Here is a 21,442-nt window from a genome sequence, read left to right on the forward strand (position 1 = left end):
CGTCAGTAACGCTTTTAAATTTATGCTTGAATGCCTATCAAAAGTAAGGCATAAAATGCTGTCTTCAGGCATCTCCCGCATTTCCAAAAAGCAGGGGCTAGTATCAAGAGAACATTTCTGTTACTATTCACACCACATGACAACAATTATAACATTAGTTCCGTCTAGCGGATTGAAACAGACCTTGGCATAATCGGTATCTTCAAACATTTACTTTACGGGCCAACCTCGTTTTGTTTACACGGTTCCTTAATCCTTCAGCGAGCAGTTCATGCAAGTTTCAGGTTTCAAGAGTCATATGCGATTTTCACAGCCGCTGGCTACAAATGAAGAGTTTCTTCAGGCTTCCTGGAACAATTCCATGTGTACAAAACACACAACTGGCAGGTCCTCTCAAACTCTCTTTAAGAAGGAATACGACAAGAGCTCACAAGACCTGCCTATGTCTAGCTAATATCCTTCCACCTGGCCTCACTACCTACCTACATTTTTTTACGGTATTGCTCAAGCATCCCCGCCACACCTGGTAAATTCACGCACCTCATCAATGAAGAAATCTGCGACACTTCTATTGAACTGATATGTACCTTCATTCTAAGCACGTGCGGCCGCTGTGCTGCAACAGGTAGGTACTACTGTACCATAGGAAGGAGCTGATGCTGAATTCTAAGGTGCAATTAACAATAATTTATAGGTGGGCGGCTCCACCGAGAATGCGAAATAAACTACAGCTTCCATAGGACTGACTGAAGAACTCGAAGACTCAGATCTCAAAGTTTGCCCAACTTGAAAGCATGTCCAGCAGTGTAACATCTTAGTATCTTTTATAATCTGAACGTATGGTCGACGTGACCCGTTAAAGGCTAAGCACCTCTTTTCTAAAGGAGTCTTGAGGTTCATCATTGCAATCTACTCCCTTCCTGTTTCAGAATTAGCACGCATTTGCTGATTTTAAATTGAAAACTTCTGAGACTAATGTTGGAGAGTGAACAAGATTTAAACTTTTAATGACACGAGAAACTAATTATGACACTTCTGAGAGAAAAATAACAACGCACAACAACTACATGTTCAAGAAAACATGACAAGACTAGACATTTTTTAGTTACTGCATGGTAAAAGCATGAAGAAAAGATGTAGCCTAGATGATATAATTGGTGTAAATAATATAGATAGTAATTTGCCATTTAGTAAATCACAATTTCATCAACGCGTGCTAGAAATGTGTAAATGGTGAACTCTCACGGTATGGAGTTTACTTCTAATCATTCTTTATTATCATCTATACGTATTTATAACTAATGAGAATGAATCCAATATTATGATTAAACCTGATTATGATGAATTAAAGTAAAATGTATCTTTTGTGTGGGTAGTGTGCATCGAAATGACAAAAAGAAAAGTAGGTGTTACACATCCCTTATTAATGATGCATCTGTGAAACTTTAAGAGTTTGTACTTCACATGTGTGCTAATGTTATCCAGCTCAAACGATATTCTGAATATATGTTTTGAAATATATTTACATGTTGATACATTCAAAAAGCAGTAGTGGACCATTCTGATATATGTTATTTGTAACGATAATAAATAATTTCAAATGCATCAGTTATACTAGAATCATGACGTCTGTACATTGCCTATGAATATATGTTTAATAATTTTATGTATTACGTTATATTACCTCGAATTAATGTAGGCCTGACTGCATACGTGAAGTTTCTTGACTTGCTGAATCCACTACTCGTGAGAGAATTTCCCAATGTAACCAATAACGTGAAACAGTGGTTTTTTTCCTGAGTTCTCATGTACTCTACAACAGTGGTTCCCAAAACTTTGACTCCTGAGGACCCCCATTGAATCACCACTAGAAGCCGGGGACCCCCAAGCAATTTGTATGATTTAAATTTTAAACAGTAATTAAAAAAAAGATAAACACACATGTTCACATAAAACAAATACTCAAATTACTAAGGGTTTTATTTCGTAATACGAGGCTCCTGCTCCTGCCAGGGCCAGACTGGAAACTGAAAGTAGCCCTGGCAAATGTTTCGCACACAGGCATTCCGCCTGCCACACTTCTCCTCCCTCGCATTCCCGCCCCCCCACCAGGCTCTCCCGCCCCCATCCGGCTTCCCTCCGGCCATTTGCCACACTCCTTGCCTCTGCCGCAAAGGACTCCTCCCCCGTCACTCTCCAAAACAGCTTTGTGCGACGTCTGTATCCATTACTGGGATATGTTGGCGCTCGTAATTGCTTATTCAGACCCCCCAGGATATAGCGGCATGGATTAGCAAATTTAGCGGCACAAAAATGGAAATTTAGCGGCACAAATATGGAAATTTAGCGGCAATTTTGCGGCATTTTATGTGGCCATTTTTCCTACAACAAACACAGATATCTTCGTTTTTTTAGTTACTTAACAACATGAAGCTATGTATATTTGGTTTCTTTACAATGTAGACACTTTGGGGCAGATTTACAAGCCCCTTGCGCTGCTTTTACGCCACCGTTGCGCCACTTTTGTGACGCAGCGGCGGCGCAAAAGATGCACAAATTCAGGACAGGAGCTCAAAATTCAGGACAAAACTTCAGGACAATAGGTACGTTTTACCATCAGAGGTCGCGCAATAGTATATAAGTAAGCCCAGCCATTTCCAAACATATTCAACCGTTTGCAAACCTATCCATCATGTATCCTTCCATCTATCATTTCACTCATCCATCCCTTCATCCATCCCCTCATCCATCCTTTCACTCATCTCCATTATCCATCCACCCTTTCACCCTATCCATCTGTACACTTATCCATCCACTCTTCATCCCATCCATCCATTCACTCATCCATTCAGCCATTTACCCTTTCACCAATCCAGCCATCCTTTCACTTACTAATCCTTCCAATCATCCACTATTTTAGTCATCCATCCATCCTCCCTTTCTCTCTCCATCGACCCTTTCACTTAGCCATCCTTCCTTCCATCCATCCTTTCACCCACCCATCATCCATCCATCCATCCATCCATCCATCCATCTGTCCTTCCCCTCATCATCCATCCTTCCCCTCATCACCCATCAATCCTTCTCCTCATCCATCCATCCTTCACCTCCATCCATCCATCCATCCTTCTCCTCATCCATCCATCCCCTCCATCCATCCATCCTTCTCCTCATCCATCCATCCTTCCCCTCCATCCATCCATCCTTCCCCTCATCCATCCATCCTTCCCCTCCATCCATCCTTCACCTCATCCATCATCCTTCCCCTCATCCATCTTTCCCCTCATCCATCATCCAGCTACCCTTCCATTTCTTTATTTTCTTAAATTATAGACTGCATGTTTGAAAAACCGAGGTTTGCTTACAATTTAGTGACAGTAATTACGCTCTGTGAAGAGAACCACGTGCTGCCTCGGTGTAATCAGGGGTGTAATCTGGCCGAGTCTCGGATGTTTGGGGCCCTGGGTAAAAATGGAATGTGTGAGCCCCCCTCTAAATAGCAGAGACATGACACATTGCCTCGTACAGGAATTCACAGACGCAGGGCTCTTGCCGCCCCAGAGCTCGAGAGACAACCCTCCAACCTCACCTCTCCCCAGCCCCTCTTCCACCTGCTGGCGCGTGCTGCCCTCCTGGGACCCTGTGACCTCTGCGGCTGGCCCCTCTCGGGCTCTCCGTGGCTGGATAGCTGAACCTGTCTGATAATTAGCATCAACTTGGAGACAAGTTGATTGTTGGCTCGGGGTAACAAGAGGGAAATGGCAGTCGCGGATTCCACCATCAGGCAGGGCTGTTTGCATGTGAATAGATGTCGCTGCTCCTGAACCTGCAGCCCCTCCCTCTCAGTCACCTTCGAAGCACCTCTTAACAGGTCATCAAGGGCTGGAGGTGTGAGGGTTGCAATCCCGCTGTGCCTCTCCAATGCTGCTGATAAAGCAGACCCCCCAGGATATAGCGAAAAATGCCGCGATTTCTACAAAAATGCCGATTTCGCGGGCATTTTTGTAAAAATCGCGGCATTTTTTAAAAAGTGCCGATTTCGCGGCAAATCGCGAAATCGCGAAATCGCGATATCCTGGAGGGTCTGCTTATTGGCCTTTACTAGGACAGTGAATATTTGTATTATATGGGGGGTCTTTTGCTGTTTGCCAGAGTCACTACACTCACTGCACCCTACCTCACTCACGGATCGGTCTTTACTAACCAAAAATGCCATGCAGAACTACAGTGTTACATGGATATGTTGCCTGGGCATGTTCTATTCTGTGCAGTGATACATTGCAATAAGAGGACACAGATGTATGGAAACATACGTGATTGCTCGGATTGTTCAGTTTGTCGGGCGCTATTCTGTTTCCTGGGGGAGACGGGACCAGATCCCGGTCATCTGGTGTGTGATAGCGGCCGATATAGCGCTTGGCGCCTGACGGTGACATAGCACTACTGACAGCACCGCCGGCGCCCAGACTGACAGCTATCAGCATAGATTCCCTCCCGCCCCCAGCCAGTCCAAAGATAATTTTAATTATCTATCATGCAGTAGGACGACCATCACTCTAAGCCCCAGAAACCTATTATTGAACTTAATCAACCTCGGAGTAGCAAGGCGGGCAATCTGCTGATGGGCCTGTGGTGTGTAGGCCCTTCGATGGGCCGCTTTTGTGCCCGTCTCAGTCTCCACTGCAAATGACACATCAGCAAGGCTGTTAAAGCCTCTACATACATCTAAGCACCTTGACGGCGATGCTAGTTACTGATACTTAAATAAGTATATCGGGTTATATATTTTTTGTGATTACTGTGTAATTTGAGGTCTCACGCCTTCATCCTCACAACACCACACACCATCGGAATACACATACCCTCCCCCTCACACCACCTCACATACACTCACCCTCACACACAATTACACTCAAAGATCCTTACACACCCTCAATAACATTCTCAAAAATCACACACTAACACACTCACACACCCTATCAGCATCACACATCATATCACAATCAATCACCCTTTTCAAACACACTCACACTCTCTCACATTACACAAATGTCACAAAAAGACGTTAATATTTCACTTCTGTTTTTTATTTTCCTCACAATAAAATACACTGAACATAATCTTCACAAAAGTTATTTACAACAGTTTAAGCTATTGCCATTGTAAATTACAATAACTTTTATTTAAGTATTAATTATTTAAAAAATGTCATAACCATTGTTATTTGTAATATCAATACATCTAAGTCACGTAAATACAAAACATTTGCATTACAAATACTATGAGTGTCACATTTGCAAAAGTTAAAAGTATTGTAAATGACAAAACTATTATTTTCGCAATTTTCAAAACCAACACATAAATATAAAATGTGACATTTACAAAACCAATAGCTCCAACTTTCCTACTGCGAGACCTATTGGCAACGCCAGTGCTTGTTAGCAAAGGAACAGGCACGGCATGAAGTGCATTTATAAAAACCTGTTTTAGCCAACCAGGTAGATTTAGGAGTTAGCTCTGGCTGAGACTTATCCAATGCATCCTTCATTGAAGGAGCCCTTCTAAAGGTGATTGCAGGTAGTTTTGGCAGAATAGGGCCTAATATAACGTCAGTTAAGACAATTGGCCATTCTGAATTGATTATCCGTCTAATCTTGAGTTCTTGTGTGCAGAAATTAGTGAAATACTGCTGCTGGGGAGTAAAACTACCCTTCTCCCGCCGCTCAGCTGGCCGGGATGTATGGGCGATCCCCCGGCCCCCAAAGTTGCGATCAAGAGCCTTGGAGTCTGGCTAGAACCAGACTTGTCTTTCCGCACCCAAGCCAAGAAAACAGCAGGAGTGTGTTATGCCCTGCTTAGGTCAGCACGGAAAATCTTTCCTCTACTACCGTTAACATCGAGGAAGCTGCTGATTCAGGGTCTTATAACATCCAGACTCGATTATAGCAACGCCATCTTTCTGGGCGCCCCTGAATCGACCTTTAAGACCCTTCAACAGGTCCAAAATGCAGCGGCAAGGCTGCTTATGGACATTCCGAGGACGCAATCAGCGAAACCGGCATTGAAGGCATTGCATTGGCTCCCCGTGCGGGAGAGAGTGACCTTTAAGGCACTTTGTACTGCTCATAAAATTCTCGCAGGTAAAGGCCCCCTTATTCTAAAAAACCTAGTGACTCCCTACAAAGCCTGCAGAACGCTGCGATCAGACATGAAACATCTCTTGATGGTTCCTAGAGTTAAAAAGGCCCGTACGGATGGGAGAAGATTCTCAGTTAATACGGCAAAGCTTTGGAACTCGCTCCCCCTAAAACTTCGCGCTGAGCCCTGTACACTGCGTTTCCGCAAAGGTCTTAAAACCTTTTTGTTTCCGGTATAACGCCCTATTCTGTCCCCACTACCATCGGATGTTGTCTGGAAAGCGCCGGGATGCCCAAGGGTAGCTGCGCGCTATATAAGATTTTAAATAAATACATAAATAAATAAATAAATAAGACGGACTGAGAAATTAGATTCAGATATAGTCGTATTGCTAGGTGTCAAAAGTTCATCTCTCGGGCGTGCTGACGATCTCGAGAGCGCATGATTTAAAAGTTTTAGCTTATATCCACGCTTAAGAAACCTCTGCAATGACTCTGCTAAACATCGGTTGGAAGTATCCTGGTCACTGCAAATTCTCCTAATGCGGATGAATTCGCCGTAGGGAATACTGTTAATGGTGTGGGATGGATGGGCACTGCGGGCGTGGAGGATTGAATTTCCCGCTGTTGATTTCCTATGCAGCTTAGTGTGTAACTGGCCCTGTTTAATGTAAATTTGTACATCTAGAAACTCAGCCGAGTTTGAAGTGATCGTAGCTGTAAATTTTAGGTTACGAGTGCTGATGTTAATGTCGTTCACAAACAACTGAGCCTGATCCTGCGAGCCTTTCCAGACGACAAATATGTCGTCTATGAAACGCCAATAATAGGCTAAATGTGGGAGCCAGTGGGCGTGTGCAAATGGCATGCTGGTCCAAGTAGTCCCAATAATATTCACCACATCAGACTCCAAAGTAAAGTTCTTAACCCAAGTGGATACTGTCTCTCCCCCACAGTCATGATAAAAATCCATTTACGGTGGAATAGATGCAAACTGTTCGCCGCTGCCAATATCTCTGCGAGCGAGGCCCCCACTGGGGCGGGACTCAAGATATAATAAAATCAGCTGTTCTCAGTTCAGTCTCTTGCCTCCATATTGCCAGTGATCTAGGGCTCACAGGAGCTTGAAACGCGTTTAGGGCTTGGAATGTGTGCGTCCTGCTAACCTCACTGCCGCCTGCTGAGTGGAGCGCTGTAACCTTGCTGTGTGTTGCTTCTTACTGGGGCAACCTTCTTTTCTACATACATACATATATATATATATATATATATCAGCGCTCGCGTTGTACCATAGATCACAGGTCACTCCCGAGCGGGTGCTCCAAACGCGAAGGTACACGCGTTTAAAATTATTGGCTCATACTCCATTTCCTTCGCTATGAAACAAAGTTCAACACTCCCGGGGTACAGGCAGGTATTTCTTTATTTCGCCTTTAGCCATAGACAGACGCGTTTCGGACATGAGTCCTTCATCAGTGTTGAAGTTCAAACACTGATGAAAGACTCACGTCCGAAACGCGTCTGTCTACGGCTAATGGCGAAATAAAGAAATACCTGCCTGTACCCCGGGAGTGCTGAACTTTGTTTCATAGCGAAGGAAATGGAGTATGAGCCAATTATATATATATATATATATATATACATATATGTGCGCATAGAGAGGTAGAGAATAGTAGAGAGGTCGAGCGAGAGGTAGCGCGAGAGGTAGAGAGTAGGGAGGTAGAGGGTAGAGAGGTAGAGTAGAGAGGTAGAGAGTTAGACGGTAGAGGTTAGATAGTAGTAGAGAGAGGCAGAGAGAGAGGTAGAGCGAGAGGTAGAGAGAGGTAAGAGGAAGAGAGTGAGTAGTAGAGAGGCGTAGGCAGTGAGTAGTAGAGAGTGAGTAGTAAAGAGTGAGTATTAGAGTAGAGAGTGAGTAGTAGAGAAAGAGTAGTAGAGTGAGTTGTAGAGAGTAGTAGAGTGAGTAGTAGAGAGTGAGTAGTAGAGAGTGAGTAGTAGAGAGTAGTAGAAAGTGAGTATAGAGTGAGTAGTATAGTAGAGAGTGAATAGTAGAGGTGAGTAGTAGAGAGTTGCAAGAGGTAATAGTAGAGAGAGTAGTACAGAATGAGTAGAGTAGTAGATAGTAGTAGAGAGTGAATAGTAGAGAGTAATACGGAGTGAGTAGAGTAGTAGAGAGTAGTACTGAGTGAGTAGTAGAGAGTGATTAGTAGAGAGTAGAGAGAACCTTAATAGAACTGGGCCGTAAAGTATTTACCTCCCCAGTAAAAAAAAAAACACTGACCGGGCTAAGGTATGATTAATACCTCCTATTTCAAGTTTTATATTTGGAAATGAGTCTTCACACTCCGAATCGGTGTTTAAAGTGCGAAATTTCATTTGTTTTGTATTTTTTTCAAGGCCTTTTCCCCGGTTAAATTCCATCAGAGTGCGAACTACACGAACCAGAAGGCCGATGGTGCGGCCACACCCACAAAGGGAAGTTCGTAATGGATAAAATATGCACAAGCTATGCCTTGAACACTTGCAGTCCCAAGGCTGCTGACGAAGAGGAAACTTGAAACGCGTTTGGTCGAGGGACAATATTCTTTGAAAAGCCGGTGTTTTTGGAGTTGTAACTGCAGCATTTCATTAAATCAAGGCGAAATCTAATCCACTTGGTGTTCTTTCCACAGGGGCAACTCTAATGAATTTATGTTTGCGGCCTTGTCCGGTCGCGGAAGGAAGACACTGCTAATGCGGGCCCAAGATGCCTTCGAGTGATGACATTGTGAATCGGGAGGTGGTGCAAGTGGTGAAATGCGGCGAACGCAGTGCACCCCCAAAGAACTGTGTGACTTTCGCCCACTGGGGTTATTGATGACCCATGAGCAATAACAAGGCAAAACTCACTGGAGTAAGAGTGCGAACTACACTAACCAGAAGGCCGATGGTGCGGCCACACCCACAAAGGGAAGTTCGTAATGGATAAAATATGCACAAGCTATGCCTTGAACACTTGCAGTCCCAAGGCTGCTGACGAAGAGGAAACTAGAAACGCGTTTGGTCGAGGGACAATATTCTTTGAAAAGCCGGTGTTTTTGGAGTTGTAACTGCAGCATTTCATTAAATCAAGGCGAAATCTAATCCACTTGGTGTTCTTTCCACAGGGGCAACTCTAATGAAATATATATATATATATATATATATATATATATATATATATATATATATATATATATATATATATATATAAATGTAAATGTATAGGCATTTATATAGCGCACTACTTACCCGGAGGGTCCCAAGGCGCTTCGACCGCTGCGAAACCCTTCCTGGCTTCCCTGAGAGATGGTCCCTTAATGGGTATCTCCAGGGTGAGACCAGGCATCCCCGGCGGTCTGGTGGGGCCGTTAGTGAAGATGAGGCAAGCTAATGCCCAGAGTTGCCGAGTGTGATCGCTGATCAGAGTGGGCACCAAGGCGAGAGAATTATCGAGTCCGCCGACCCTGGTCCAGAAACCTGCCGCGCCGGGAATCGAACCCTGGTCCCGGGCCGTCCTCTGCTCTCGGGTCTGCCGCCTCTAACCAGTGAGCCACACTTATATATGTGCGCATAGAGAGGTAGAGAATAGTAGAGAGGTCGAGCGAGAGGTAGCGCGAGAGGTAGAGAAGAGTAGGGAGGTAGAGAGTAGAGAGGTAGAGTAGAGAGGTAGAGAGTTAGAGGGTAGAGGTTAGATAGTAGAGAGAGAGGTAGAGCGAGAGGTAGTGTGAGAGGTAGAGAGAGGTAAGAGGAAGAGAGTGAGTAGTAGAGAGGCGTAGGCAGTGAGTAGTAGAGAGTGAGTAGTAAAGAGTGAGTAGTAGAGAGTGAGTAGTAGAGAAAGAGTAGTAGAGAAAGAGTAGTAGAGAAAGAGTAGTAGAGAAAGAGTAGTAGAGAAAGAGTAGTAGAGAAAGAGTAGTAGAGAGTAGAGTGAGTAGTAGAGAAAGAGTAGTAGAGTAGAGTGAGTTGTAGAGAGTAGTAGAGTGAGTAGTAGAGTGAGTAGTAGAGAGTGAGTACTCGAGAGTAGTAGAAAGTGAGTATAGAGAGAGTAGTATAGTAGAGAGTGAATAGTAGAGAGTGATTAGTAGAGGTGAGCAGTAGAGAGTTGCAAGAGGTAATAGTAGAGAGAGAGTAGTAGAGAATGAGTAGAGTAGTAGATAGTAGTAGAGAGTGAATAGTAGAGAGTAATACAGAGTGAGTAGAGTAGTAGAGAGTAGTACTGAGTGAGTAGTAGAGAGTGAATAGTAGAGAGTAGAGAGAACCTTAATAGAACTGGGCCGTAAAGTATTTACCTCCCCAGTAAAAAAAAAGCACTGCCCGGGCTAAGGTATGATTAATACCTCCTATTCCAAGTTTTTTATTTGGAAATGAGTCTTCACACTCCGAATCGGTGTTTAAAGTGCGAAATTTCATTTGTTTTGTATTTTTTTCAAGGCCTTTTCCCCGGTTAAATTCCATCAAATTAGACATGCTGAAATCTGCCAGGGTAAAACATCTGGAGTGGGATCATCATCTCACAGCTATGCACTACAATCCCTGCGCAAACTCCTGATCGCAGAAATAAACCTGAGTTTGTCATCAGGGCATTAATCCTGGCATTTAAATAATCTCTAAGCCCTTCCAATTCAGATCGATGACACAAATGAGGTCCAGAAAGGTAGAGTTAACGTCAGAGGATCACGCCATGTGGACAAGTGAGGTGAGGGGAGGAATATAGTAAAACCCAGGTCAGACCAGAGTAATTAAGTTACTGGACCATGTCAGATCCCAAGTCGGGACTAGCTGCACTTTTGTCATAAAGGAAGACTTTTTCAACACGCCAATGTCTTGTGTGTACTGAGGTTTTATTTAACTGCGATGATTTAACACCTCCTACTCAGGCGCAGCTGTGTCCTATGCGGTACATGTAAATCCACTAATTGATTTCTTAAACTATGCCCAAATGAAGGCATGTCCAACATGTTAATCCTGGCATCTAAATAATGTCTAAGCCCTTCAAATTCAGTAGCACTGACATGGCAGAGAGTAGGCCCGTGGCATCGAGGGGCAAAACGCAGCTACAGACAATTAGGCACAGGGGTCGTAATGTGTGACCGTCCCACGCACAGACATCACAACTCAGATATTGACACCAACTTACACACACGCACTGACATCTCACACCAGCACACACACACACACACACTGAGTGCGAGAACACACTGACACACACACAGGTGCCACTTCTCACACAAACACCAGAGACACTAAGATACATTGACGCCAGCAAACACATACACACTCAATGAGAGAACACACTGACACACACACAGGCGCCACTTCTCACACGAACACCACAGACACATACATTGACGCCAACACAAACATGCTCTCTAGCTCACACACGCACTCAAACACACCCTGGCAGAAAAACAGACTGGCCATGCAGCCGCTGTAAACAAGCAACTGTGTCTCAGAGAGACTGATGGAAGAGGAAACAAATAGTGCTTCCCCAGTAAATAAAGACTCTAGTGTAACGCCGGAGGTAAAAGATCCAATCCCGCAGGGCATAGATAAAAAGGGACAGGGTGGCAACAATAAGGGAGTGACATGCCTGCAGTGATATCATTGCACTGCCTTTAGCATCATTTGTGACGCAAAACAACGCGCACAAATCAAAAGTTAAGGCGGGGCTGGGATAAGGCGTCTGGAATCGTATTGATTCCAAGAAGCCTCGAATGACGAGGCAGCGCATGCACTGCCTACGTCAGGCCGAGACCTAAAAACCACATGTGATACCACAAATGCTTGAAGACCTACTCACCTCTTTTATGGAGTATCTTATCTTAACTCCAATCATTAATGCTCTCCAACACCATTGTACCCATACATCTTTCTTGAGTGCTCTGAAGCATCTGTAAGCAAAAGCTTAGTGTTTTTTAAATAATTACACTTAAAATACAACCATTTTATCCATGCTCCATTGCGATGCTCCGGGTTCACAAATCACTCCTCCTCACGACATAACAGCAAATTCACTTACAGTCTTGATTAAAAAAAAAAAAAGAATATAGATAGCATGTTCAGGTACACGACTTGGAAGCAGAAGTGAAAAAATCGTTTTGCATCCGATGAACAACAGCGCCCAAATTCTGTCGAAACTTGTACCATATGTGGCCTGATATTCTATACAAATATGTACCATCATATCCTCCAATATTCATACCTAGCCCATCGGTTTCCCTCTGCTACCAACGCTACAACAGAGACCTTCCTTACCTCAAAAGTAGCATCCGACTTCCCTCAGCTGTCAATGTCCTTACACACAAACACCAAGAACTGCGCTAGGACCTTTACTTCTCCACTGTAGTATTCAACCACCATGGGAAGATTTGGAAACACTGCCTTCAGAACTTCAAGTGTAGAACCCTACAACCTTCCTGATCCAGGACCCTGCAGACACGAATGGCTGCATCTGAGACAGCCTATGCCTGAAAACAGGTGGCACCCACCCAACTGTCCACAGCCTTCTGTACCTTGTACTCAAGAACTTCTCTGCTATTTCTATAGGGAATGTGTTAATCACCACACATACTAACCCTTTGAGAAGACCTTCAATCCTAGAGCCACAGATGCTTCGAGTTGAAATTTAGAAACCACTAATAATGTAAAGCTTTCACTTGGATACAAATTCACAACTTTATAATTCGGTTTGTTCTAAATTGGCATAACTTCAAAACAAAAATAACTCATTGACATGGTACAAAGGAAAAAGTGCACGATAATGTGAAGGTAAATCCATTTGGAACAACTTTCCTCATGTCCAGCCCCAATGGCTGTGGAACATGTTTGGGTTGATAACTCTAAACTCTACAACAAACAACCTCAGAAAATGAGTGTAATAGATCAAGATCTTATCCCGGGCGGAGACTCAGAAAAGACACATCGCTCTTTGCAACTTTGAAGCAATCTTTCAATACTCTCATCTGACATAATTATTAGGATCCACCTGACATAATTATTAGGATCCACAATGGTTACTAAGCAACTGTCATCTTTTGGCTCACACCGGACACCGCTCTGCACTCAACTACTAGCCATAGGCCTGTCAACCAAGCTGTGACAGCATATTCAAACTCCTCAAGCCACATGAATACATTCACTGCGGCATAAACACTGATGTGCCTTTGCTGCCTATTGCCAATATTATGCACACTACTGTCCCTATTGTCTCGCATTTTCCCACACCACTTTACACTCACTTGCTCCTAACTGCCACTGTGGAGTCATCAATTAGAAAGTAAATTAATTAGTACAGCGATTTCACCACTACCATAAATTACAGACTACTTTCCACCGCTACAACGCATTCACCACCCATTAGCCATTACTGTTCATTCTTTGCAAACATTCGCCTTGAAGCAGCTGTATGTTCCCGTCATTGGCCACCACTGTGCATTCAAAATGAGCCCGTGCCTCCACATTATATTTGCTGCGCTACCTACAAAGAGGCAATGTATACTCGTTGTGTTGCTCATTCCTTGGAAACTCTTGTAGAATTGGTCAATCAGATTTGCTCCTGCTAATCTGATATCGCGACTTCGAGTCAAGAACAATATTCCTCTTCCCCCTATATAAGAAATGTCTCACAGCATTTATGCACTTTTATTTGACACTGCTTTGTTTTTCTACTTTATTTGAAGCTATGTTGAGCAAACCATGAGGCATTTAATGCTTCATACTAACGCTTAAGAAAACAAAATACGAAGGCAATACTTAAATATGGTATAAAAATAAATACAAAAAGACGAAAACTTCCAAAAGGGTTTAAAAGTTGTGCCATTCTAACTACAACACTCCCCATGAAGCAGCACTGAGATTTCGATTGAAAAGAATCGTTGATGGTTGGTCGAGCAAAATCAGAGACAGCAATGCTTCTAGACATTTTAAAACAGAGGTTCGAGTCAGAAGATTTTTAACTCTTCAGATTCTTAAAGTGAGCGAAAACCATAACAGTTTCAGGCAAATATGGAGAGGCTAAGAGTGCGGTTTCGATAGCGAGAGAAGCTGTGAACTGTTTTCTTACTTTCAGCAGTAGCCTCCTAGGTCCGATTCAGTATGTACCGTAAGATATCATCTCCTGAAACACCAAGCGACGCAGCAACTTTAGACACAATGCTAACCACCATCCCTCCCCATTTCCACTCTAAGCTAACACTGAAAGGTGGCACCCCTTCAGAACACAGTGAAACACAGCTTATTAGATAGTCATGAATTCTTCAAGGACAGCCCCTTCAGATAACCGTGCACTAAAAGCGCTAAGGGGCCCAGTTGTTGGCGGGTGGGAGAGGTATATAAAAACATGCAATATGACGTATTAACATGACAGTGTCTTAACCTTCAAGACTATCCTGCTTGCGACTCAATCTCAGTATCTGTCTAAACCCCTTAATCTACAGGCCCTGAGAGACCAGCTGTAGCCTTATTAGGAGCCAAAAACCCCTGGCTCAAGCATCCTCGCACTGCCTATTGAAATCCCTGAATTTTTCGACCTCTCTTTACCAAACCAAAACGTGGCTCAGACCATACATTACACCAATGCGTTGCTCACTGGATTTCCTGCTAAATGAATCAACCAAATTTGATGTTTGAAGAATTTACTGTTTGGGTTTGATGCAATCTTGAAAAGAGACTAGGTGTTATCAGATCAGCATGCTCTTTACGAGGTACGACTGAGCGATGACATTTTATGAGCAAAACCCTACATCATAGTTTTGTGCAGTGGAATGTCCCAATCTCCACCTGCGATCTCCCCCCTGCCTTCAGATTGGACAGTCGGGGACTCCTCACAACCCCAAAACGCCAACAGCAATCTAGTAGCTTAACAACCCAAAACAGATTTCTCATGGGCCTAGAGCATACCGCTGAAACACTCAACTAAAACGAACTGAGCTGTGGGTCCCACCACATGGTATCAGAATGTAGACAAGCCTTATCAAAGCCAAAAGGTATGACACTGCCTAGGTCATTGCTCGTTTTGTCATCGTTTTTGTAAAATGTTGTATGGGAAGCTGTCAAGCACACATATATAGTTTTTTTTCTCAAACTTCATTAATTACCCTAATTGTGTGGGAAGACAGGTGCATCTATGTTGAATAATTCTACACTTTGAATAACAAGAGTTATATTATCTTTGAATGGAAGGCAAGGTCCCTCGTTAGAATTTGGAGAACTTCTCCAACAAATGTGCACATTGATGATTTACGATATAACTAGATGGGTGCAATTTGGAAATTGCCCACTTGGACTACATCTCTACATGACCAAGTTATGAACAATTTTATAACAAATGCAATTAATTATGTTCCCACTTGGGCACTATGCTTAGAATACATAATTTTAGAACCATATTGTTTTAAGCAAACTAGGTAACTTGAAATAGTTTTATGCATAAATAAGACCATGTCATGCATTTTGCAATTCTGTACCCGTCCTGAAACACACAGTCTCTCTTATTTTTAAATTTTAAATCTTTATGTGAACTTTTGCACCTTTTGATTTGTTTCCCATTCATCGATGAAGCCTGCATGTATGGGCGCAATGGCACAGATTTGTGATTTTTAAACTGAAATTTTATGGACAGCGCGTACAGTGAAATGTCAGTAGATAATAATGTTATTCTGATCAAGGTTGTTTAATTCATAGCATTGATCATGTATTTATGATTTTTCAATTTTGGATGAGAAGCTGTGCAGTGTTATGTTCTTTTCTGATATTCTGATATAAGACCAAGACCTGGTGTGTGGTTGAAACACGCCACATTTCTCGGCCGAAGAAAAAATACCTCTGCACCTTGAGACCGGAGTGGCTCGTGAAGGACTGGGGGAATCTCTCTGCACTTGGAGACTATAACTACCAGTGACGACTGCCACTGGGTAAAAATGTATATAAATATATAATCACACATATACACATATACATATACACATCAATTTTAACTGGTTAGTTATAGTTGGGTCAGCTGTTTCATAGGAAAAGCTTTTTTGTGTTTCTAATAACTTTTCCCCAATTTGATGAAGATCTAGGTAACTTTCCAAAAAGATGCTACTTTTTGACTAGTTTGTGCGTCAGAAGTTTCAAGTGGGGGAGGGGGTGGGATGTCAAGAAAAGAAAATAAACATAAAAAAAGAGAGAGAAGAAGGGTCTCAAACTGCAAAATCCCAGTGCATTTTTCATAGACTTCTTTAGACAAGGTTACAGCAAACATTGCTTAATGGAAGTGCACCAAACTTGGCAGGAAGTTAGATCTTGGTATGCAGATTGTGCTTTTTTGTGATTTAGCGTAAATCCGTTCAGTAGGCTTGGAGAAATTCAGGTTTTAAAAAACATAGATATCAGGACAGTTGGGTCTGCGAGAGGCTAGATAAACTCTTGTGGGAGTGGCAATTTAAAAACTGAGCGTTCTGATTGGCCCGGGGAATTTTTGGGGCCTGTGGGCCAATTCGCTCCATCGGGAGCGAATTTGCTCTGCGTGAGCAAATGCTCTGATTGGCTGCCAGCAACATCACAATCCCTAAAGTCAGCATTAGCAAGTTCCTAGTTCACACTATGTCGACACAAGCTTGATCCCGGTCATAACAATGTAAACAGTGACTGGTTCCAGTAACACCATGCCTATACAAATTGGTTGTAGGGGCCCACTGGAACAATACCTGTTTTCACGTACCCATTACATTAACACAGACCGATTCCATGTGTTACCATGTCAACATCGATCAGATGTGCTCCTTAATATTTATGCTCAACCTAAACAGAAACCCAATATTTGTACCCCACAAAACTTCTAGCAATCCAGGAAAAGGGCAGGAAGAAACAAAAGCATGTAATGTGCAGGGTGACAATGCACTAAAAAAAAAATGTGGCACACTCCTAAATAGCAAAATCTCCTACTCCTCGAACACCCTCTGTTTTTTCTGACTTTGTATGGATACTCTCAACAAAAGTACCAATATTCCTACCTAATCTCTGCTTTGGGACCATACATCTTACTTTGGGGGATAACTGCTTCACACTTCTGTGGCATTCATAATTGACTTCAAAAATGTGGAACCCCCTTCTATGTATTGTTAAAAGTTAGCATCACGTCTAGTGATACTACAGCTTTAGTGATATTACTCCTCTCCCGACCAGTCCTCCACCCTATAGTTGTGATGCTCACTCAGAGTCTGATTCACAATGGTAAACGTTCACGCTTGAGTACGTTTACTCTTTTTCCGTAATCAGAAAACTACAATTTAATATCAACACTACGACGACTCCAAAGTCGAGAAGGAGAACTCAGCACATTAAAAAAATATAGGCTTGTCCTATCTTTTTTTGTTTGAATCTGTTGAATTCGTTTTTATAAACAAATCAGACATTTATATCACAATTCTCCACTTGTTTAGGCTATAGCTGCTCTTTTGCTGTACATTAGTTCAGCGCTTACATGGAATTAATTTGTGCATAATAACTGCACTGTTAAACACTGTCATTATATCTCGCTCTGGGTATTTCTTTTAACCCCATCCATACTGTCGGTTGGGAATAGGTTATTGGGGTATTTCATCACTATTATACTAGTGCCAGAACTGCGGCTCGATCTGCCAACTTGGGAGGCGGGCAATAAAGTTTCTGTCTTTTTATGTGCAGAGTTTTCACAGTAATATTAAGCACTGATACAAACTCTAGTACTAGAATGCTCCCTCCATAGCACAGGCAGTCTATTATTAAATCACTTTAGAATCAATGTCTCCTTTAGTATAGACACCTCATGTACATACTTCTACTCAAGTACTCTTTCAACGTACTACCCATCAGTCAATAAAGCCTATCCGTATAGCAGCAGCCCACCCTCCTGTTACCAACTTGTAGTACACACTCCACCATAAAGGTCTCTCCACTTAGTTTACTCCCTGTTGCAGCACTCATTCTGCTTTACTCTCCAGCCATGTAGAAAAGTCCTTTGAAGTTGCATATGAATTCAATGCTCCCCCCCCCCCCCCCCCCCACGCTGTGAGGGCCCAGAGGAATCTCTACTGTAATTTTTGAAACTGCCCTTTCGGTACACTCCAGCTCAGGAGGATCCTTTGCCTGGAGTATCAAGTGCTTTTTAGCATCCTCCAGTTGTGCATTTTCCCCATGTATTACTCTCCTCATACAATAAGGTCTTATGTTTCCCATTCTGTATTACTCTATAGCTTTTAATATTAGCCTCCCTGAAAAACTTTGCAATGTTGTACACCCATCCCCACCCCTCTCCCGTACTACTCTCCCCAAGCAGTACCCTATTCCACAATATGCACGGTCTTGTTCCGGGACACGGCACTATAGAATTCTGTAACTTTTTAGAAAATTCCAGTTATGCGGTACTCTTATCCACACAACATCACCAAGAAGCGGCAGCAGGCAGGAAGGGATGATCCTTGCCGCACTTAAAACCCACATGAAGCACAAATTCCGCTATCGGAATGTCTGCGGCTATCACAGAACACAACATCACTTCCCTTGATCATTGGTGAGCCGAGCAATGAAACGAAACGCTCCTCAGCAACCGTGAACTAAGATGGCGTTTGGAGGATACCGAGCTTGCACCCGGGAGGTCGTAAGATGGGAGCCAGATACCGCTGTATCTAGCTTTGACGATCTGCCGAGCCCTCTCGCCGTCCCCACCCCAAGGTACAGCTCTGCCAGTTTACCCCCTGTAGGGAAAGACTGCCATTGAGGTTGTCCTGCCTGCCCGCAACTTCGGTACGAAGCAGACACAGCCAGTGGGGGAGGGGCAGCCTACTGCATGCCCGGGTTGCTGCCCACTGTTTCGCCTCCTCGCAAGACATCTGGCCCGATTTGGGGACATAGCGGAGATATGAAGTCTCACACAGCTCTTTGTGGCTTCCCGCTCTATGGACTGCTGCTTTGGCGCCTGCAACATGCTTTCTTGACCTATGTACACCGGATCGGACACTAGTGCCGCCGTTTTCTTGAAATTTTGCTCATGGACAGTACGGCTATGACTTTGAAACCAACTGCCCTCCTCCCTCCTGGTTCTTTTCCCCCTCTAGTTACCCTCCGCAAAATTTGCTCTTGTTTTTGGAATTTGCTCGGTTAACTTTCTGACTTGAACTCTTATGCTCCCCGCCATTTTGTGACTTTCTTCTTTGACTCCCCTGTCCCTGATCCGCCATCTTAATGATCTTTGACCTCTTCCTCTGTCCCAGCCGGGCGACCTTTCTATCGTCTCTCCTGTGCCATGGACCTACTCCTCGTTGTTGATCTTGTTCATACCTCTGGTTCCTCACCCGTTTTGTTTCACTTTCACTTTCCTGTCCTTATTCTGCCTTCCCTTCCCTTTCTTTCTGTTCTCCCCCTCTTCCTTCCCCTGCCCCTTAGCTTGCCACGGTGTAATTATTACTGTAAAAATGTAATCCTGAGTGAATTTACTATTTGTATATATATAACTCTAACCACTAGAATATGTAGTAGGCCTTTGTATTTACTACCATTCCTATGGGATTTTAGAGTTTATCCGTTTATATCTCTTCCTTGAGTGACTTTACAACTTGTACATTTGCAATTTTTTCTGTTTGTATCTCTTCCTTGAGTAACTTTACAACTTGTACATTTGAAATGTTTTCGGTTTGTATCTTTTATTGTGACTCATGTAATCTAAAGTCCTTATGTAACGCAACTGGTTCTTTTGTAAAGCGCGCTGACACCTTCGGGTAATGTTCGCGCTATATAAAATCGCATTAAATAAAGAAAGAAAGAAATAAAAACTCTCACAAATTTCCCAGGCTCATGCGCAGTAGCTCTCCTGGACAGTTTTTGTTTTAACATTCTGATACTTGGGAGTGCTGCTTATTCTATCATAAATTCAACAGTGCAAGTACCAAAAATCAACGAAATCATCTGGACGGGGTAAGCTACCCAGGCAGAGACCAAGAAAACGTGAGGGTGCAGTACTGGAGCTTTGCTGTACCCTTCGACACTACATTTCTCCTCCCCTGCAGTACCTGCTCTTCTACAGTTTTCTCCCCTGTAGTACTTAATTCCTGTGGTGCTTTCTGTAGTCGACAACGCTGAGGCACCATCCACTGACATAATTTGTTTCACCAGCACGGTAGTACTCCCCTTGGGTACTTTCTGCAGGGCTATCCCAAACAACACCCACTTACCCCTGATGTAAAAAAAAAAAAACACCTAGAGTGCTCTGTGCTACTCGCTGACATTGTAAAGTATTCCGCCAGCAGCACTCACCAACCTGGTTGTACTCTCCTCAGTGTACTTTTCGGTGGTACTTTTTATTGAAGCATCCATCACCCCGTCACCATCCACAACCCCTCCACTATTCCCACCTCATTAATGCTCACCTTGCAGTAACAGCCCCACATCTCCCATTGTAGTAGTCTGCCGTCTTTTTAAGTAGCCCCCTCGTGTGCTCTCTTTAGCACATTCCTGCAGCGCCAATCTCCACCCGACATCCTCCTCTGTAGTACACCCCAATGCGCCACTCTGCTCTAATAATGCATACCCCGTAGTAAGCGGCCCATTGAATGAATACACCCCCCTTCAGTACTCAAACCACTGCAATTAATTCCCGCTCTGTGGGTTTCTACTTTTCTCCTTATAATCCTCCCCCTCTGATTACACTCCTTCGTGCGATACTCCCCTCACATGCGCATACCTCCGTTGTGATACTACCCTCCCCACCCGTCCAGCACTCACATTTTCATCTCTCAGCTCAGCTTCGCTCTCCCGTTTCCAGCGGCACCTCCTGTACCGGAAATGACGCGCCACGGGACCGGAAGTGGTTGTCCTCAGGCCGGCGCCCGGTTTCCTTGGCAACGGCTAGAAGCGCTGCGGCCTAGACACTCCAGACCAGAAGTAGCTTGAGCGGGGCAGTCCAGCTCTTCAACACGCGCATTAACTTTCCTGAGAAAACACAGTCCGCCCCTTGTTTCTGAACGCAACTCGATCCGCTGCACAACCCCATAAAATTGTTCTACTTAAACGTGATACGCCAATGGTTCCTCGGAATCACGTTTGTCATCGTCAGCTTCTAAGATGACAGTAGTTCGCATGATGGAGCAAGCAGCTTCGCTTTTAACTTTAAAAGTATGGGCTCAAATTAAATCGCTAGAGTGCACGATGTTCCGTCAGTGTATGACATTACCTACTTCAGGTGGGTGACTTCGCTTGACGCTTTGTAGATTTTCTTTGCAGTTTTATATAGCGCGAACTCGACCGAAGTTATTGGAATGCCTTACATTCGATTG

The 21,442-nt window shown here is 43.6% G+C and overlaps 1 protein-coding gene across 1 annotated transcript in view; it reads right to left on the bottom strand.

The window, feature by feature from the left end:
- The window catches only part of SPATS2 (spermatogenesis associated serine rich 2), a 433,271-nt gene extending 412,269 nt beyond the window's left edge, over positions 1–21,002 (bottom strand). The window contains exon 1 of the mRNA XM_086964068.1: positions 20,892–21,002. The gene's annotated coding sequence lies outside the window, so the exon portion shown is untranslated. The remainder of the gene's footprint in view (positions 1–20,891) is intronic.
- Between the last annotated feature and the right edge of the window lie 440 nt (positions 21,003–21,442).

Source organism: Lissotriton vulgaris, chromosome 1_1, assembly GCF_964263255.1.
Source record: "Lissotriton vulgaris chromosome 1_1, aLisVul1.2, whole genome shotgun sequence".
Taxonomy (NCBI): domain Eukaryota; kingdom Metazoa; phylum Chordata; class Amphibia; order Caudata; family Salamandridae; genus Lissotriton; species Lissotriton vulgaris.